Source organism: Dromiciops gliroides, chromosome 1 (genome assembly GCF_019393635.1).
Source record: "Dromiciops gliroides isolate mDroGli1 chromosome 1, mDroGli1.pri, whole genome shotgun sequence".
NCBI lineage: Eukaryota > Metazoa > Chordata > Mammalia > Microbiotheria > Microbiotheriidae > Dromiciops > Dromiciops gliroides.
In genome coordinates this window covers 205051028-205071845 of record NC_057861.1, presented here as the reverse complement: position 1 = coordinate 205071845, position 20818 = coordinate 205051028, and the positions used below count along the sequence as shown (strand labels likewise).

General features: G+C 33.1%; 1 pseudogene; it reads right to left on the bottom strand.

Moving 5' to 3' along the window:
- Nucleotides 1-13488: 13488 nt before the first annotated feature.
- On the bottom strand, nucleotides 13489-14134 carry LOC122747069 (annotated as a pseudogene).
- Nucleotides 14135-20818: the final 6684 nt, after the last annotated feature.

The following is a 20818-nucleotide window of genomic DNA, read 5'->3' as shown; positions in this document are numbered from 1 at the left end:
GATCTGAACTCAGGTCCTCCTGAATCCAGGGCCAGTGCTCTATAAACTGAGTCATCTAGCCACTCCCCCTACTGAAGTATTCTTAATAAGGACAAGCACAGTTTAGATTAAATCATAATTTTAACTTCTTATAGATAAGAATACTGGAATATTATGCTCAATTTTACCTCATCAAGTAGCTAGAAGCACTTGAGGAAAAATGCAATCTTTTAATGAAAAATCAAAGAAAAACAGATAAAACCAACTAAATAGATAACAACTATATCAGTACCATTGGTGACATAATTTTAATTGGGTTGATGGAAAGAGGTATCTGAAATAGGAGCAGGCCCTTATTACTTGAAATAGGGGAGATGCTAAGTGCATAGATAATGCACTTACATAATTATTATCAAAAAGTTTATGGAAAACATAAATAACCAAATCATATGATTCCTTTCTAATTTTTATAAAAAGTTTATGAGAAAGCCATATTTGTATTAAAACATGCATACACATATACATATACACACATACATATTTATATATACACATACATTCATACATACATGCATGCATCATGCATATATTTTAAATGTAAGGAATATAAAATTTCTCTCAGTTTGTTTTATTTCTTGAAAATAAAGAAAAGCAAAAGGTGGAACCTATATGGTGGGGTAAAGGAAATACAGATGCTTTCCCTATATTCACCTCCAAGCAAATTTAAAATAAGGCCTGGAGTGGAGGTCAACAAAAGGCAAGAACAAGACCTTCTTGACCAAGATAACTTAAATGATCTGTAAGAAATATTTTTGACATGGGGTGGAGTCTGTCCCAGATCCCACATGGATACCATACCAGTGGTGGGGCTTCATGGTGACAGCAGTAGCTGAAATAGCTGCTTCAGCTTTAAAATAAGAAATGATAAGGATATCTGGCCATTGGTCATAAGGAGATTACAGGGGAATTCTGTTGCAGCAATTGACACAGGTCAGGACATTGTTGTGCAACTCCGTTACCTATTTTCATCATGTTTCTTTTTTATGTGTTTTCATTAGACATGGACATGGACAATATGGATATGTTATTCATGCTTTAACACAAATAATTTATATCAAATTTCTTGTCTTTTTAAGGAAAGGAGGAGAATTTGGAATTTAACATTAAAGATGAATAATTTTTACATGTAATTGGGACATATTTAATGAAATAAAGAAAAAATATTTTAAAAATAAAGAAAGAAGAAATACCTATTAGGAAAAAATGGCATTTTTCCTAGCAGAGGTAGTATTTAGGCTTTCCTTTTTCTTCCTTTATTCTTTGATTTCTCTATCATATCATAACAATTAACTAAAATAATTAAACTTATGTAGAAGATGGTTATAGTTTTTATCATTTTGTTTCTCCATCCATTCTCAATTTTCAACAGTATTCATTTGTTTAAAAATGTCAAATAAAATATATTTTCATTGAATGCTATAGCTTTATATTATTAAAAAAATCTGGTTTGTAATGATTTTAATCTTTTTCATAAAAAGTCAGGTTTCTGAATGAACACTGAAAATTTAATAAATTAATTCCAAGCAAATGAAGTAATATCCTATTTTTTATAATAAATTTCATTTTTCTATGCTGTTTCTTGCTTCTTCTAGTTTTCTCTCAAAATGTTTTCAGGATAGAAAGGTTTAAGGTTATTGTGGTGGTGGTTTTTTTCTTTTGAATAGTCCATAAATGTTTGACAATGTTTATTTCTTATCCCTTAACCATTTTCCTGAGAATATGTTTTACTATTCTCCTCTACATCAAACTTTGAGTAAAAGTCACCAATTATCCAAATATAGAGAGGTTTAATTAGGAGGGAGTGGGAATTCATAAAGTTATGCAATTCTCCAAATCTGCCTTTTTGTCTCTCAAGTCTTAATTTTTACATCTCTCATTCATTCTGTGAGTTCACATAACTTCCCAACAACATTTCAAATTCCTTACCTCCCTTTCTCCTTGCATCCCAAAAACCTATACAAACCTTTTGAGTTCATCATCACGTTTGAAATTTACCTGTTATCTGGTTATGCCATCGATTCACATTATCCTCTTAGAAAGGAAGTCACATTATTGGCTAATGGGGCACACAAATCCTTTGTTAGGTTTTTTGCTAAGTGGCATTGGATTGCAATTATCATCACATAGTTGGAAAATGCTATTACACAAGGCTTATATACACATTATGTCCTTTAACCCTTTTAACAAGCCTGAGATGTAAGTAGGTTGAGTTGTATTACCCCTATTAACTAAGACAAAACTGGGAGTCAGAAATTTTAATTACTTTCCTAAGATAGCACAGCTAATAGGAGGATTCAATCCCAGGATCCCTGACTTATTTTCTAGGAAAACTTAATATATACCATGAAGAGACTTCAGAAGCCATCTCGTTCAGAACCATCATTTTGTAGATGAGGAAGATCAAACTCAGAGAAATTAATGCTTAATTAACTTTCTTTTTAAAGTATCTAGCGCAATGTTATAAACATGTAGGTGCTTGTTAGGAACTGATTAGTAAGGTGATAATTCTATTCTGAAAGGTGAATAATAAGTAGACTAATTAAAAACTGAATCTCTAAAGCCCTAGATTTTTAATGTCTTGATTTTACACAATAAAGTAAAATTAATTACCCAATCAATTTCTACTGAAAAGGCATATTAATGACTGCCTCTCTTCATCTGCTCAAATACAATAAAACATCAGTTTATCTTTCTGTGTACATTTTGATAAGATTACTTATTGGAATATCTTTCAAAATTAACTATAATTTATAAAATTTCTGAATTTTTACAATAAAATTCAACTTTCTTTTAATCTGTTATAAACTGCGAATTTATAACAAGAATTTCAACCAGCTATTCATACACTTTAAATATGCATCTACTAATACTCTAAGTTAATACAATGCTGATGATTTAAAATAATAGCCCAATTGGTGTTTGACCTTTCCTAGAAAATACTAAAATCAGTTGACACTGAATCATCCATTTTCTGGCTGTTGGCACCTTGATAGTCCTCTCTAAAGCATTCAAATGAGAGATGTGAAATATCACCTATAATTACTTTTGAAACATCCTCATATTTGTTTAATAGTTGTGAATACATATTCATACTCAACTTTCTCATTATTTAATTTGATATGCCATATTTTTGTCTAGTAAATGAATAATACTATTACACTGACTATATGTCTATATGAGGCCCAAACAACAAAGGTCAAGTATTTTTTAATTAGTGACATTATTGCTTATGAAATTAGTACTTAATGAGTGCCATAATGGTCTGGAAATCAAAAAAACAAGAGATCTGCCTTTGAAATTACTAAGTCACTACCCAATATGTCTGATGTTTGAGGTTTATATTGTAGCAAAATCCCCTACTCCCCTAAGCATAAAAAAAATAATAAATACACATATGACTCCTTAATCCCATTACTTTTCTAAAAATGTGATGGCTACAAAAATATTTATTTACATACACATATGTATAAAACACACACATACACAAATATCCATTTGTAACTATTTGTAGCCATCTCTAGGGTGTGAAGAAGTGAAGAAAAAAAGGAGGAAAAATAAATTTATTATATATAAATTATATATGTATGCAATAGCAAGTTATATATGTAGTTTTCAGTTTCATTTGCATTTTTATCATATGTTATTGAAATGCCTGTTTTATCCCATAAAGTAAAAAACATTTTTAAAATAATTATCTACAAGGATACAACTTTCTGAAATTACTATCATAATTATAGTTAAGGTGTGGTGGCATTCCTTATCCTCCATAAACTTCATAAATGCTATTTATTTTTCTAAAAGCTGTCTCTTAGAAATGTGTAGTCATGTATTGATATAATACCTTGCATATGGCACCTTGGTCTCTGCTGTAATGATTGGAATGACGCCACCTACTGGAGACTTGCTGTGGGAAAGCTCCACCATGAGGAATATGCCTCAGAGGCATTGTGGCTTTTCCTTGGCGTCAGGAAATGACGTTTGCTCATGGGTGCTGTCTATCAAGGCTACCAGCCAATCAACTTGAGGAGCCTCCTATGGTCTGGGAGGAGACAGGAAGGAGGAAAGGGAGCCTGCGCAGGGAGCGCTGGGCCTTTTGGCTTCCTGACTTGATGGTGGTGGCGGCAGAGGACTTCACAGGAAATTTGAGGAAAGATAGGAATGCCAGGCTGTTAGAATTCTGTTCTCAATCTTTTTCTTTCTATTTTCCAATAAACCCTTAAAAACCTAAACTCGTTTTATCAGTGATTTTTAGTCAGTTTCCCCCAAACTGGGGGAACAGATTAGAATCCACATTTAGAATCTTAAATTACACAGTTTAGCTGACCACAAAGAGGAAAACTGAACGTTCATCTTCTGATCTTCTGATTGGGTAAGATTTTCCCTCCCTTGTCCCCTTAAATTGGAAAGAACTACCAAGTATAGGCTATTTTAAATTTCACATCGATCTTTTAAACATCCTAAGTACCCCTTTTCTAGCTTTACCTTCACTAATCAGAGATGTTGGCCAGTTTGAATTTGAATATATTTTTATTACTCTTTTTGGTTTTGTGGGGCTTTGTGGTGTGGTATGGAGAATTTGGCATGCCCTAGATAATGTTAGAATAAAGATGATTCCCTGGGATTCCCCATTAGGAAAGCTACTTATGGATTGGAATGAGGGAAAACTTAGACTAAATACAACCATGACCAGAGGAGAGCGCTGGGCCTTTTGGCTTCCTGACTTGATGGTGGTGGTGGCAGAGGACTTCACAGGAAATTTGAGGAAAGATAGGAATGCCAGGCTGTTAGAATTCTGTTCTCAATCTTTTTCTTTCTATTTTCCAATAAACCCTTAAAAACCTAAACTCGTTTTATCAGTGATTTTTAGTCAGTTTCCCCCAAACTGGGGGAACAGATTAGAATCCACATTTAGAATCTTAAATTACACACTGCCTTCATCCCCAAATTACCCCTACTTCTAGGGTATCATATTAATCTCCCCAATTTAAAAAAAACTAGAGTTTTTGAGTTTTAGACATCAAACTTAAGTGAGAAAATGAAAGGGGGACTATGTAGTATGGCCTAGTAGTTCATATAAAAAACTCCATTGTAGTTTCCATTTTTATAGTCTTTGCTGAATCATCATATATTTATATTATGTAATTTATATAGAGCAATGCAGCTATATAACATGCATGAAAATCTAGAAAGACTACCATTTTCTTCGCCTAATATAGTATGAAATTTCCATTTATGTTTCAGTTTATTACTTTTGAATAGTCAGTTCATATCTGGGCATTATTGAAACAGTGCCTCTCTGAAAAATAAAAATAAAAGATTGAAAGTCTATTAGATGTTTTAGCTATTATTGGTTGATCATTATTAGAATAGTTGACTTCTAAAAGTGAATTGGGACAGTTAGTTTGCTCAGTGGATAGATTGCAAGTCTTTGAGTTAGGAAGATCTAAGTCTTGCCTCAGATGCTAACTAGCTGTGTGACCCTAGATAAGTTATTTAACTTCTGCACACTTCAGTTTTTTCATCTGTGATTTGAGGATAATAATTATACCTACCTCCCAGCATTATTACAAGAATCAAGTAAGTTAAGATTTATAAAGTATTTTATAAGCCTTAAAATATTATATACATAGTTCTTATAATGATAATAATGAATTCAATTATTTTTCTACCACATAATATTAATATAGAAAATAGATTTCTTTGACTTCATTTCTTTTTAATATTATTACTTAGATTAAAAAGTGTGGTACAACAAAGAATTTGGATAACATGGAAGTATTGTTATTAAGACAATTATCTCTGAAAAAAATGGTACTATAATCCTAAAAAAATAAACAATTATATTTATGCCTTGGAGCCTTAATCATCTGCAAAGATTTGTAAAGATATTTGTCTATGCTTTTAAGTTATTTTATAAATTGTTTTTAAGTTTCAGGAAAATCCGTTTTGGAAAGTTCAACATAAAATGTAGAGTCCCATGATATTTGCATAGTGCTGTTTCTTCCTCAAATAAGGAATAATGAAGTGGCTTACTATTTCTATAGCTACTATGTCTTCCCACCCCCTTCTTTTAATCTTCTACTTAAGTTTCTTCACAGGGGATTCTCATCCATAATTCTTCTGTCTAATGTATTACTAAATTTTGAACATAATTCTATACTTCCTTGAATGTTCCTTCCACTGTGTTGATTAAGAAATTCATGAAGCATGCTTTTGATCCATATTGGATGTGGACAATTCTGTTTGTTATATTATCACCCTTAATTAATATCTTAGGCAGGCTGACTGATATCACACTGAACTCTATAAAGTATTCTAAGCCATTAAGAGAATAGAGAGAGCTCCTCATTGCAAATGGGGCACAAGCTCCAAACAAACCACATTCCTCTTCATTTGTAGACAAGATCAGAAAATATTGTAAATAGAATTCTGATGAAGCAAGGTGATCACTTACAATGTATAATTAGAAAGATAATTATCAAAGTAGTAACCAATGTCAAATAACAAATGGTGTGGCTCAGGACAATCAATGACTCAAACAACATTGGTTTACTGAATACCTACTATGTACCTAGGACTACACTAAGTGTTTCAGATTACAAAAGATAAGTATGATAAATACAGAGAAACTTAGGAAGACAGAAACTGGTACAAAGTAAAATAAGAAACAGGGGAAATCAATCTGTACAATGTCATTAACAATGTAATTAGGAAGATGAGCAGCAAAACAATATAAATCTAATGTAAAATTGCAATGACCAAGATGATTTTGACCAAAGAGCTATGAAAACAAAGCACTTCATTGCCCACTAAAGGGGTGGGGGACTATAGGAAAGGAGCATTGTATAAAATTTAAGACTTTTCAAATGTCTTAAATATATTTATCAATTGTTTCATTTTTCTTTTCTAAGTAAGGATAGCTCTTGAATATAATAAAGGGCTACACTGGGAAATGAAGGTGATGTACAGACTACAGCTGATAGATAGATAGATAATATTATATGTGTGTATGTATTTATGTATGTATTTTAAATGATTTAGCTATGAGTCTCTTTCCCCAAAAAGAATTCAGGATTATCACAAAACTATAGGTAGAGACATTATTTTGGCTATTTAGGGCAAGAGATCCTCAGTGTTGAAAATTCCACAGCCAAACATTTCCACCATCTTGGAACCTAATACTTCTGTTGTTACCTTCTCTGTGCTACCTCCTCCTTTATGGAGCAACCCCTTAAAGTTTAAGACATGGTGTTTAATATTTCTGTGTCCTGGACCACTTTGGAATAGAAGTAAAACATACTGACCCTTCCTTAGAATAATGCATAAAATATAATACATAGTGTAACAAAGGAAACTATATTAAAATACATTTTAAAACAAGTTGTTTATGAACTCATTGTTTAGTGGAATTGTAACTTTATTTGCAGTTGGACAATATGGCTCTGAATCTACATGCTTCCACTTGTTGTGCATGTGACCAAGGATAAGTCAATTAATTTTTCTAGGTCCCAGTTTCATTTTCTGTAAAAATAAAGAATTTCTGTTAAGTAATCTCTAAACTTCTTTCTAGTTTGAAGGACACAGGATGCTAATCCACATACAGAACAGAGTAGGTGTATATACCTATCCTCTTTCCCTGAAGGGAGAATCATAAGATCATAAGATAATAGATTTAGAGCTGGAAGCAACCTTGGAGGTGATATAGTTCAACCCACTCATTTTATGGATGTGAAAAATAGGGCTGTTAAAATGTATATCAAATTGGAAAAAATAAAATAAAGTGATTCTCCCAAATTCAACACAGTCAATGATTAGGTGAGGCTGTAGGGAAATAGGCACCATAGTAATCTTAAAGGAACTGTGCATATTTCCCACTATTTTATAGAGCAAGTAGAAATTAGTTAAGAAAGAAAGAAGTAATTTAGGTGTATAGTACAAGGAGGTCAAACACAGATTAAAAACTCTTTACCAAAATTTCCATAGATAGAGGGAGCAGTTAGCTGGCACAGTGCATAAAGCACTGGCCTTGGATTCAGGAGAACCTGAGTTCAAATCTGGCCTCAGACACTTGACACTTACTAGCTGTGTGACTTTGGGTAAGTCACTTAACCCTCATTGCACTCCCCCCCAAAAAAAAATAAAAGAGAGAGAGAGAGAGATACAGATATACTTACAGATATAGATAGTGATTAGAGATAGAGATTTGTTAGGAAAGAATTAGAAATAAAGCAGGTATTTATTGATTTTACAATGACTGAATTAGCTTTGATATATGGATTTAATGAAATGATATTTTAAATTAAGAAATGATAAACATGAGGAATTCAATGAAACATAGATGATACAAACTGATAGAGAATGATTAAAAAGCTGACCCTGAGCAATTTTATTTATAATAATCCCAACAATGTAAATGAAAAGGATAGTAAATGGAAGCCAAAAGTTGAATAATTATAACAAATACAAAGGTTTTAGTGGACCAATAACAAAATGTCCCTCTATGAAGACCTACAGAGGCAAAAGGTATCATATATTATTGCATAAAATTATTCTTAATAGTTTTATCATTTGACATTATATGGGGGTGCTTATCTCTGTTCCAAGTTTTAGTGAACTTATCTGGGGTTTCTAATATATTGCTATTTATAAATTAGAGGCTTTAGCATCAGTTTGGGGCATTAAGAATTTATTAAAGCATATTATATATTAGTAAAGACAGCCACATGGCTCAGAATGTTCAGAGAGGAGAGAGAGAGTAAGGCACGTGGTTTCTTCTTCCAAGTATCAGCCAGAGAGAGAGAGAGAGGGAGAGAGAGAGAGAGAGAGAGAGAGAGAGTAAACTTCCTGCAGATCCAGAGGAGAGGCAACCCTTACACACTGCTTCAAGCTAATTAGCTAGCATCATTCAAATGTATTGGTTTACTGGACTTGAGGGTGGTCCATGAGCAGTATGTGCTGAGGGCAGAGTCCAAAGGACAGACCCTCTAGAGGGAAAGGTTTTCAGGTAGGTGTGGTTTTAATCTCTACTGTTTGTATTCACAGTCCAAGGTCCAAATTGACTGACTCTAGGCTGGTCTTAAACATTCAGGCAGTTAGGCCCCCAAGTTGGGGGGGGAGTCTCTGGGATCCCCAAAATCCATTATTTTCTCACATAGAAATATTAGTGGTGATAAGAATGATACATTTTATTATAACAGATGGTTTAAAATTTTTGAAATTTTGGTCTTCTTTGATTTTCTCCATCCATGCCTTCTTCTCCAGGACACTCATCACTGACTTTATATTCATATCCCAAGCACTTAGTAGTGTCTGACACATAGCAGGTGTTTAAATGTTTGTTGATTTCTTTATTGATTGAAAAATATAAAAACAATCAGATTGAGGAATGACCAAGAAGTGTGAGACAATGGAATATTATTGTTCTGTCAGAACTAATGAATGAGAAGACTACAGAGTGGCATGGGACAACTTATGAGAACTAGTGCAAAATAAACAAAACTAGAAAAACAATTTACCAATGACCACAACAATGAAAATAGAACTATGCAAAATAAATTAATTAATTAAAAGTAAATAGAGAAATGTAAAATGTATTATATAATTTTGATGACCAATATTGATCCCATAGTTGAAAATATTTCTCACCTCCTTCACTGCAGATATGAATAAGTGTAAGTGTTTAATACCACATATAGACTTGACTGATGTATGGATTACTTTTGCTCAATTACTTTATTTTCTTCTTTCTTGGTTTTTATTATTTAATTTGTTTTTCTGTTTGATTATGTTATTACTTAGTATAGCTCTCTGAGTGAGGGGGAGATAAATTTAGAAATGAAGGAATGTAAAAACAAACATATGTGTGTAAGTATGTATATGTATATGTGTATGTGTATGTATATATGTATGTATGTGTATGTGTATGTATGTGTATGTGTATGTGTATGTGTATGCAATGAATCAAATAAACTTTTAAAAAGTGTTAGTGTACTTTACTAAAGCTTTTTAAAATAACATATAATTTTCAAAATTTCATTGTCCTTAGTACAGTGTTATCATTAATGGTTTCTAACAAAATTAGACCTTATCTATATTAAGGTAATTTAATAACCTATATTTAGTGATTTTCATGTAAGTACTCACTTTCAGTGAGTAAAACTAAAAAATTCTATGCAGAAAGTCTACAATTTACTTAACTGTGTTAGAGACGAGTGGGATTTATTCTTTGTAGCTCTTGTTTGTATGCTGATGACATATAATTGCATAGGGTATTTAAAGTTTAAAAGCACAATATGCTTATCTTTTTGAAATTTCATTACCTTGGATTCTGTAAATTAATTATATCATGCAGCTTAAAATATTGCAGTGAAATCGTCTTTGAAATTTTATTGTAGTTTCCTATGGAGCATCAGCAAGTATGAAATTCCGTTTTAATGAAGGGTGTGCCCTCCAAACATTAGAATTTGTTCAAATATTTGTTTTGATTATCCATCACTTAACACATTATACAACTCACTGAACTTAAATGAAAATATGCTTTTAGAGAGCTATATTTTTATTCTCTCTTTTGCTTATCCAGTTCATGATGATATAATTTTATTCATATTTGCCACAAGAATGATATTACTTCAAAATCAGACATCAAAAGATTATAAGGAATTCCAGAATGAATAATAAAATTATATATAATTATATATTTACATATTTTTATTATTAATTCTGTGCATTCATATATACATATATACACATGTGTATATATTATATGAAGATATCATATGTGTGTATATAAAATAATAAATAATGTAATTCAATACCTGCTTCATCTCAGGCAAGTCATTAATATATTAAGTGAAGAATAAGATAATGATGTACAATGGAAATCCAGAAAAATTAGCATAAAAGGAACAAAGTGTGGATTAGTCAAAATAGTTGATTAGGGGAGGCAATTAGTTAAAGCATATAGCAGGCCAGTTTGGAGATAAGTTGATAATAAATAGAGGCTTTCTCTGCTTTTAGCATTTTTGTCCTTCCACTATTATATTTCTGTCTTCTTAAGTATTCTATACCTTCAAAATGTCAAACCATTCAAGGTATTCCATTGTCATAAATAAACAGGTATGCATACATATGTGTTTGTATATTATTTTTAAGTAGAATATTACTTTTTTGTTGTTGTGGGTTTGGGGATCAAATTTTATAGCTTTTCATTTTTAGAAATAGCATGATATAAATTCTGTCTTTTTTGTTTTGGTAGAAATAGCTTATTTAATTCAAATTGATGTTTTCTCATATGAGATGCTTTTCTTAGTTATTTACAAAATCATCTCCTTATTACAGCAGTTGTGAAGCTCGATGACATACCTAGATTAGACAACCTTGTGATTATTTCTTCAGTTGATTTATAATCTCTCCCTCTTTTTCAATATATTTAAATTTCCCTATATAATTTTCCATGGTGTGTCATATTATTTTATTCTTCAGTTTCCAGAAACTCTGGCAATTCGAAAATTCTTTCTCTTTGTTCTGTCCTCCAGATTCAATTTATTAAACTGTTCTAAATCTTTGTCCAGTTGTGAAATTTTTGAAAATGCTTCACATTCTCACTACCTTCAGTTTTATTCTCCAGGTAAATCTACTTTTTAAAATATATACATATATATATATATATATATATATATATATATCTATCTATATATATCTATATATATATATATATATCTTTTCTTCATATATTTCTAATCTGTTGTTTTAGAAGCCTCAGAAAAAATATTCAAAGTTCATGTTCAGTTCCTTTTTCTTTCATGACATTTTTCTTAAAATAATTTCTTTCTTAAATTTCTTCACTATGCCTACTGTTCCAATAACCATTGTGTCCTAGGAAGTTTTATGCTTCTGTTTTATGTTATATGTGTATATATGTGTATATATGTGTGTATATATATGTATATATATATACACACACATACATATGTGTGTGTTCACATACACACATATAATATATAGGTATTTATATGTATATATGTAAATACACACACATATATGTATGTATATATATATATATAGATATGATATTTGTGCCTCTAGTCTTAAATTCATTTTTCTTGTATTAGAACCTCTTCTCTTCTTTGTTCAAGCCTTGGATTTTTTTGCCTAAATTTTTTTCTCATGAAACATCATATTTCTTTATCTCTTTGTCAAGCATTTGCTGACAGATTTTTGGTTCATTTGGGATATTTAGAAGGAAGGTTCTCCATTGACCTTTTACTCCTACATCTTCACAGAAATTCACTAAGCTTATTTCTCAGAATGTTAACTCTTGTAACCAGTCATCACAGCAAAGAAGTGAAAGGGGAGAAAAAGCCCAGAAATCTCAACCAGCAAACACTACTTCATTGGCAAGTTGACACATATGGCAGCAAAGGGCAATACCGGTTAAATACAATCTCAATTGTAAAACTACAGGAAAATTTTGGAAGTCTACAAGCAATATTACCTCAAAACAGTGAAAAGCTGGTAAGAAAACAATCCAACAAAGATTCTGAGATCCAGAGTAAGTCAGCTCATCCAGAATGGATTTGTAGATGAAACCAGATAGAAATTAAACAGAAGTAAAATATCAGAATTTTGAGATAGTATTATCATTCCCATGAAAAAGATATGAAATCACCATATTCAGGCTTTGTATACAATGAACTTGTGAAGCAGTGGCAATTATACTTAAGCCAAAAGTTGGGAGCCATTGGTCTTAGCCAATTAGACACAGAAGAAATCTGTGCTTCCAGAAACAATTTCAAAAGCACTTAATAATCAATTAGCGAGATAACCAAAATAGGTGTAGATTCCTAAAGATTGAAAAAATTATGGATCTTGCTTTTGCAACCCCCCCCAAAGAAAATAATTGTGGGGGAGGAAGGAAAGAGGGGAATCAAGAAGATACCAGAAACTAGCACCTCATTTATGCACATAGTCAAGTGGTCCATACTCACATTAATAGTAACCTCAACAAAAACCATAAAGTGGTTTTCTTGGACAATTTTCTACAAAAGACTACAACTTTACAGTCAACTCTATTGACTAAAAGGTACAAAGAATGCAATACCCCACTATTTATTATTCACTGATTTTTCTTCTTTGGAGAGTGGGTCTTCTCTTAACTAGTCCAAGATAGAGGATAAAGGGCAGCCACTAAATAAGCCTGCTTCAAAGCTGACTGCTATGGAAGCCCTGGTCTGTGCCACCTATTACCTGGGACAGTTTGCTCCTCCTTAGGTAGCCTTCCTCTCCCAATGGCTGACCATGTTAGTGCTGGACTTATCACACACACACACACACACACACACACAAACACACACACACACACACACACACACACACACACGCACACACAGAGTAGCTTCAGCCATACTGCATCTCAAAACTCCTGAACTCAAAGGTATCTGTCATCCTACCCTAATAGCAAGGATGATACATGTGCACTATCATTCCTGGCATACTGGAAAGCATTTCTGTTGAGTCATTGCTATTGCTTTGTTCACAGCATGTTTCACTTATGACACAGGGCACAAATTTCATCAAATGTAAGGGAAATACTATCTGATATGTGTTTTGGGGTCTTTCACCAGGCAACTCTTCCATATTTTGACTATGTGTTCTTCTTCTAGATAACGTAGTTGGTCTAGAATTCAAATTTTCTCATGGTTTCTCTTTCTGCAATATTTGCAGACTCCTTTTGACCACTTCCTATTTTGAGCTGACATCTGATTTCATTTGTAGATGTATTTGGACTACCATATTGTTGTTGATCGACTGCAATCATATTTCCAGAAATCTTTGTATACAATCTCCTATGCTCTTTCACAGAGAAGCTTGGTGCTCCAAATTGATCTATAAGAAGGTCATCTGAGCAATAGACAATATACTGGGCAACATAGAATAAAACCTCATTCATTGTGAATGTCTCTTTCTGTGCACCAGAAAACTTCAAAATCTTCAAGAGCAATGGCTTTGGTCTAACCAGAGCCTCTTCTTCCAAAGTTGCAATTTGTGAGGTGCTCAAAGCCCCATCTGTATCAGAAGACATTTTAGTATTGCACATTGCCTGCATAAGGATGGCAATATCTCTCTTAAATCTGACAAGGAGGCATAGCTCCTCTGTCTCCAGAGCTGAGGGGAGCTTCTGGCCATGCTGGCAATGGTCTGTATCCAGCCAAACAGGGCCCTACCGCCCTCAGAAGGTGCTTTTTGGCACCATGCCCTGCTTTGTGGAGCCCTGGAGGGAGGTGGAGAGAAGGGCCTAGGCATGTTCTGCGAGGTCAGGGAAACCCTGGGAGGACCTGTGCCAGAAGCCCCACAGGCTGTGCAACCAGGCCATGGCCAGAATATCACTTTCTATAGGATATAATCTAGTGTTCTAAAATATTAATTTGTAATGGGGGAGTCACCATGATAGCTAAATAATGGAGAAAAAAGGAAATAGAAAATATAGCAAAGTGCTTTAATAGACTTCAGCTACAATGGTAGGGTGGGTTGGAGGGGTGTGATGGGGTACAGCATAGGATCAAAGTTTTGGAGCTGGAAAGCACCTTAGCACTCATCTAGTCCAACCTCTAATTATACAGTGGGGAAAAATTGAAGTGTAGAACATGTAAAAAGCTTGTCTAAGATCACACAAGTTTTTAACAGCAGAGTCAAAATTCAAACTAAAATCCTCTGATTAAAAACCCTACACTTCTTCCACAATCCCACACCACAGGTTGATCACTTTTCTGTTTCATCCTAAATTGAAAGCTTCAAATTGCCTATACAATTTTCCAATATTTTCTAATCTGCTGTTAGCAGAGGATTTCATTCCTTTTCTTCACCTAGAATCACAGAATCCTATGGGTGGAAAATAATGTAATCTTTCAATATTTGAATTGTAATCCTTTTTGTAATTTCCAGGACAAGTTGTTATCTAGATCCTACTTGAAGAATTCCAGTTATCAGAGCATGCAATATTCCAAGGCATATAATTCCGTTTTATATAGCTCCATTGTTTAGGAAGACCCTCACCCACAAACACAGATGTACTCTTATTCAGGGATGTGCTGTTAAATGTTTCACAACTGGTCCTCAGGTTAAAAAATGTTGCAAAAACACTCTTTGAAGATTAATCTACATTATTAATCTTTTCTCTAATACTTTCTCAAACCAATAAAATAATGAATAAATTGCTTAATTGTAATATTTGCTAATTTTAAACTTGTGAATGGTCATACTGAAAATGTAAAAATCACTTTTCATAGCTAGCAGGTGGCTTTATGCATACTTGCTCATTTTAAAACAAAATTTGCCTCTCAAAAAAAGAAAACAAACTTTGATTTTCTAAAGAAGTAAAATTTTGCCTCTCTAAATGTTCTGCATGTGTTGCCATGGCAGAGGAAAGTATCTCCAGAGAATAAATAACACTCCAGTGAAAGAAATAAAATCCATACAGCAACCAATTCTATGAGTCTTAGTAGGAAATATAGGAAAATATTTAGAAAATCCAAGCACTTCACAGGTTGCAGAGCACTTCAGTTTTTGCTCCTAGGCTTTTCTAATGTATTGCTTACACAGGTGTATTTAACTTCCCACTATAATCTCTACCTGAGTTCCCTACAATGATCACTTCCTAGTACCATCATCACCTAGTATTGCCATCATGGTGAAGCTGTTAACATAAAAGTTGTTTCTATAAATAATTAGTTTAATTCTAGGAACCTTAGTCTGAAGTATTTAGGTCTTCTTGTTGATCATAGCCTAAATAATGTTCCTTTTGTAATTCTCAACAGAACCAGAAGAGAGGATTCTTACACCCCGTGACCTTCCAGCCTCAGACACTTAACACTCACTAGCTGTGTGACCCTAGGCAAGTCACTTAACCCAATTGCCTCATACACACTGTGGTAAAATATGAAAGTTTTTAACAGTCGGTTAGGATAACTGAAAGACGCCAGTTTTTCAAGGACCACCCTTTTGGGGAGGAGACGGACAGTCCGCCTGCTGCGCATGTCAGACTGCCTGCGGGGCACTTGACTTCCGGGGTGGAGAGAACGGAAGTAGGGGCTTTTGCCTGCTTGGCAGGACTCCTGATGGCGCGGCACAGACGGTCTCTCTCTCCAAAGGTGGCCTTTTCGGTTTGGTGAGTTTTTATAAGGAATATAGACTAAGCTTAGACTTAAGACGATTTGTATTGTGTTTCTACTTTCCTATCCTTCTAATCAACATCACCTTGTGACTACCATAACAATAAATAAAAAGGTCTATCTAGAAAACCAAAAGCTTCTTCCATTTACTAGTCTGGAAGATAAATTAAGGGAAAGGTTAAGTAGGGGAGATATATGATCTAATATCCAATTTTAAATCTCACAACACAAAAAAAATAATAATATATAAATTATTTGGCTTGTGTTTGCTCTCATTTTATTAAGATTGAATCTATACAGATATGAGCACATTTGCTAAGTAAAATCAAAAGTAAAATTTACTTTAAAAGTCCTAAGCAGCAGTACCCTACTGTCCCCAGAAAGATCTGGAATTTAAACTTCTTTAAACTTCTTTCTTATTCTTATTCTACCCTTTGTCTCATATTTAGTTGTTTCCAAGGTACTTCTGAAAATCTATGTATGTATGGTATGCATGTATACATGAATATATATGTTTCTATGCACATATATACAGTGCACACACATGTTTGTATTAATTAATCCATTTGTTTTTTTCATGATTCATTTATTTGCATATTAAGTAATCTCCATCCAATTCTTGACTTCTCATGGAGAAGGAAATGACAAATCACTCCAGTATCTTTCCCAAGGAAAACAAAAATGGGGTCATAAAGATTCAGGAAAGACAAAAACAAAGGGTACATGAGATTTTTTTTTTCTACTGGTGATCATGGACTCTATAAAATATTTTAATTGATTGTGAGGTTTCAAGGGACACTATCAATAATATTACCTCAAATTTTCTTTCTTAACAATGTCCTTCACTCATTGTTTCAATTGTCCCCAATTTTTCCAGTGGATATATGAGGCACAACAAAAATAAAATTATTCACATAAATTCTTATCTGACATTAACATCTATGAAATATTTTAGCATCATTATGGACACATACCAATTTAGATATTTAGAATATTATTTCTTCATACATAATATACCTGAATGGTACATATAAACATATGTTCATATATATAAACATATATACATACATACATAAATATATATATTTATATGTGTGTGTGTTTCCATGTGTGTAAGTATAAAATATGATCACAGGATCATCAGTCTAATGATGGAAGGGACCTGAATGCCCATATTATTGAAATTCTCCATTTTACAGATGAGTCAAAGGAGATTTGGAAAGTTTGAATGAATTGGCCAGGATTGGAAAGATTTTAGCAATTTGTGGTGATATTTAAATGCAGGTCCTCTGATACAATCCTTAGTAGGCAATTAATCTACTTTTAGTAATGACTGTTAAAATAACTAAAGCAAGAGTAGCCTATATAATTTTATTCCTCAATAGATTTAACAGAATATTCCTGTTTGTTTCTTACTCGAGAAATCATTTATTTTAAAATTAAATATCTCTCTGAAGAGATTATTGTGGGGGCAGCTAGATGGTACAGTGGATAAAACACCGGCCCTGGATTCAGGAAGACCTCAGTTCAAACTGGCTTCAGACACTTGACATTTACTAGCTGTGTGACCCTGGGCAAGTCACTTAACCCCTCATTGCCCTGCACAAAAAGAGATTATTGTAATAGTAGGGAAAGGGAGGGAGAGGGTCAGATAATAACCACTTCCTCAGACAACTCAAGAAGGTTATCATCATCCATTATTTCAGTTGATTGTATTAAGAAACTTTGATAAGAAGGAAAAGAAGAAAAGTGTGCTTAAGACTTCTATTTTAAGAAAGGTGAGTGTAACAGATAATTGTGGCAGGGGAAGAAATTAGTTTAGAGAAGTTTTTAATAGCTTGTAATTAAAATAAAAACATTAAATACTGAGGACTGCTTTTTTTCAACATTTTGCCTCAGCATATGGCTTTTAGATATTGGAATTCAAGACTCAACTTCTCAAATTATATGTTGATCGCCTTAATATTCAATATATTTACGAGTTTTATATGTATGAAATTTATCAGAATGCAAGTATATTATGCTAAATGTCATAGGGCCACATGGGGCCATATCTTCTTGCCCAAGGCTTTCTTGCATTTCACCTACAGATAACATGATGTAGCACAGGATCTAGAAAAAGGAACTACTTCCAACCAAGGCAACATTTCAGGCATAGGGTCCTTACATAAATTGAATTTAACACCCATTACTGTTTATATTGACAATTAGAGCTTTTACCTCCAAAAGTCTTCTGGGCTTTATGCTCAGTTTTTCCTCTATATCCTATATATTTCTGAACATGGTCATTTGATAAAGTAATGCAAACTAAGCACATGTTGACCTTGGTACATTATCCCTGGACCTTATTACCTGCCTAAGGACCATTAGCTTTCAAACCTGGATTTCCTCCAAATGAGGTGAATTAACTTAACCTGGTGACAAGAAACATAATCATTAAATTACTTCATTCACATTATTAGGATAGAGCCTACTATGGCTATAGTTTGCTTCCTGTTCCTGAAAAAAACAAATCAAAACAAAAACAAACAAGTTAAATACACATACACAACAACAACAACGAACAACAACAACAACAGACAATCTCCTTTGGCATACTTTTGATCATGAACTTCAATCCAATTCATATTTCTGTTCTGCTTCCTTCACAGCTCATCAGATTATGATTCACTTTGATACAATGTATCATCCCTGATCTGTTGGAGAAAGAAAAGGCATAAACTCAACAAAGGGAAAATTTATGGTAATCTAATGCAGAGTGAGTGAGCAGAAACAGAATATTTTATACCATAACATTACCAAGTAAAACAAATGAGTTTGAAATATTTCAGAACTCCAATTGATAAAATGCTTAATGATTCCAAAGGCCTGACTACAGAGAATGCTAATCACCTCCTGACAGAGAAGTAATGATTATATATGAAGACTGAGATGCATTCTTTAGATAATTCCTTTCCTTCCTTCCTTCCTTCCTTCCTTCCTTCCTTCCTTCCTTCCTTCCTTCCTTCCTTCCTTCCTTCCTTCCTTCCTTCCTTCCTTCCTTCCTTCCTTCCTTCCTTCTTCCTTCCTTTCTTTTTCTTTCTTTTTCTTTCTTTCTTTCTTTCTTTCTTTCTTTCTTTCTTTCTTTCTTTCTTTCTTTCTTTCTTTCTTTCTTTCTTTCTTTCTTTCTTTCTTTCCTTCCTTCCTTCCTTCCTTCCTTCCTTCCTTCCTTCCTTCCTTCCTTCCTTCCTTCCTTCCTTCCTTCTTTCTTTCTTTCTTTCTTTCTTTCTTTCTTTCTTTCTTTTCTTTCTTTCTTTATTGAAAATTATGTGGGAGAAAGGGGCAGCTAGGTGGCACAGTGGATAGAGCACCAGCCCTGGAGTCAAGAGGACCTGAGTTCAAATCTGGCCTCAGACATTTAACACTTACTAGCTATGTGACCCTGTGCAAGTCACTTAACCCCAATTGCCTTTCAAAAAAAGAAAGAAAGAAAGAAAGAAAGAAAGAAAGAAAGAAAGAAAGAAAGAAAGAAAGAAAGAAAGAAAGAAAGAAAGAAAGAAAGAAGGAAAGAAAGAAGGAAAGAAAGAAAGAAAAAAGAAAGAAAGAAAATGATGTGACAGAGAAGTTTTGGTATGAATGTGGTAAGCAAATTCTATGATAATTAAACATTAGTTACTGAAGTTTAAAAAAAATTCTTAGTCATAGAAGTGGATATTTAAATAAAATTATCATTAAGACAAACTTCAGTTGATTAATCTTGTTGAAGTTTCCTTGTCTGAGTTACCTGTTATGATCAGAATACCCATGTAGCATCTACTGTGGAGATTAGGTAGTGACATCAACAGTCTTAGCCTTTACTTCCAAGTCAACCAATTTTGGAGGAAGGTTTAAGTAACTTTTTTCACAGGAAAATTATCTTAACTTTCATGGGACTCATGGGGGTGGGAAGAGGCCAGGATATTTCTTACACTATAAGGGATAATAAAAGAGATGTACTTGAGAAATGAGAAAAAAATAATTAAAATATAATATCTTGCAAAATAAAAAAATACTGATTAGTTGGAGAATGTTCAGAAGTCAACTATTATCATAAAGACTTTGAAAGCACATCACATTTGATGGTCATTTGAAAGAATTAGAAGTGTTTAGTTTAAAGAAGAGAAGACATGGAAAAATATAATAGCTATATTTAAGTATTTTAAAATTGTTATACAGAGGAGAGATTAGAGATTACAGAATTGGAGTAGTGAAAGGAACATCAGAAGCCATCCAACCCCCATATAACAGAATCCCACTATAACAAACCAGAGACCTGATCCACCTTTTTTGTATTACAGATGAGGAAATTAAGACCCAGAGATTCGAAAGGATTTAGCTTAGATTGTCCTTCAACATAATGAAAGTTCTGAGACTGAAAAAAAAAAAAAAAAGATTCCCATTCCATAGTCATTCTTTTACTCATGAAGCTGCCTATGATATATTTTTGAAGATGGTTAGGGACACACACACATGTATACACATACATATGTGTATCAATATATCAAATATATCTACGTGTGTGCATATATGTATATGTATGTGTACATGTACACACACATTGCATGATATATTTAAATATACATATATGTAGATAC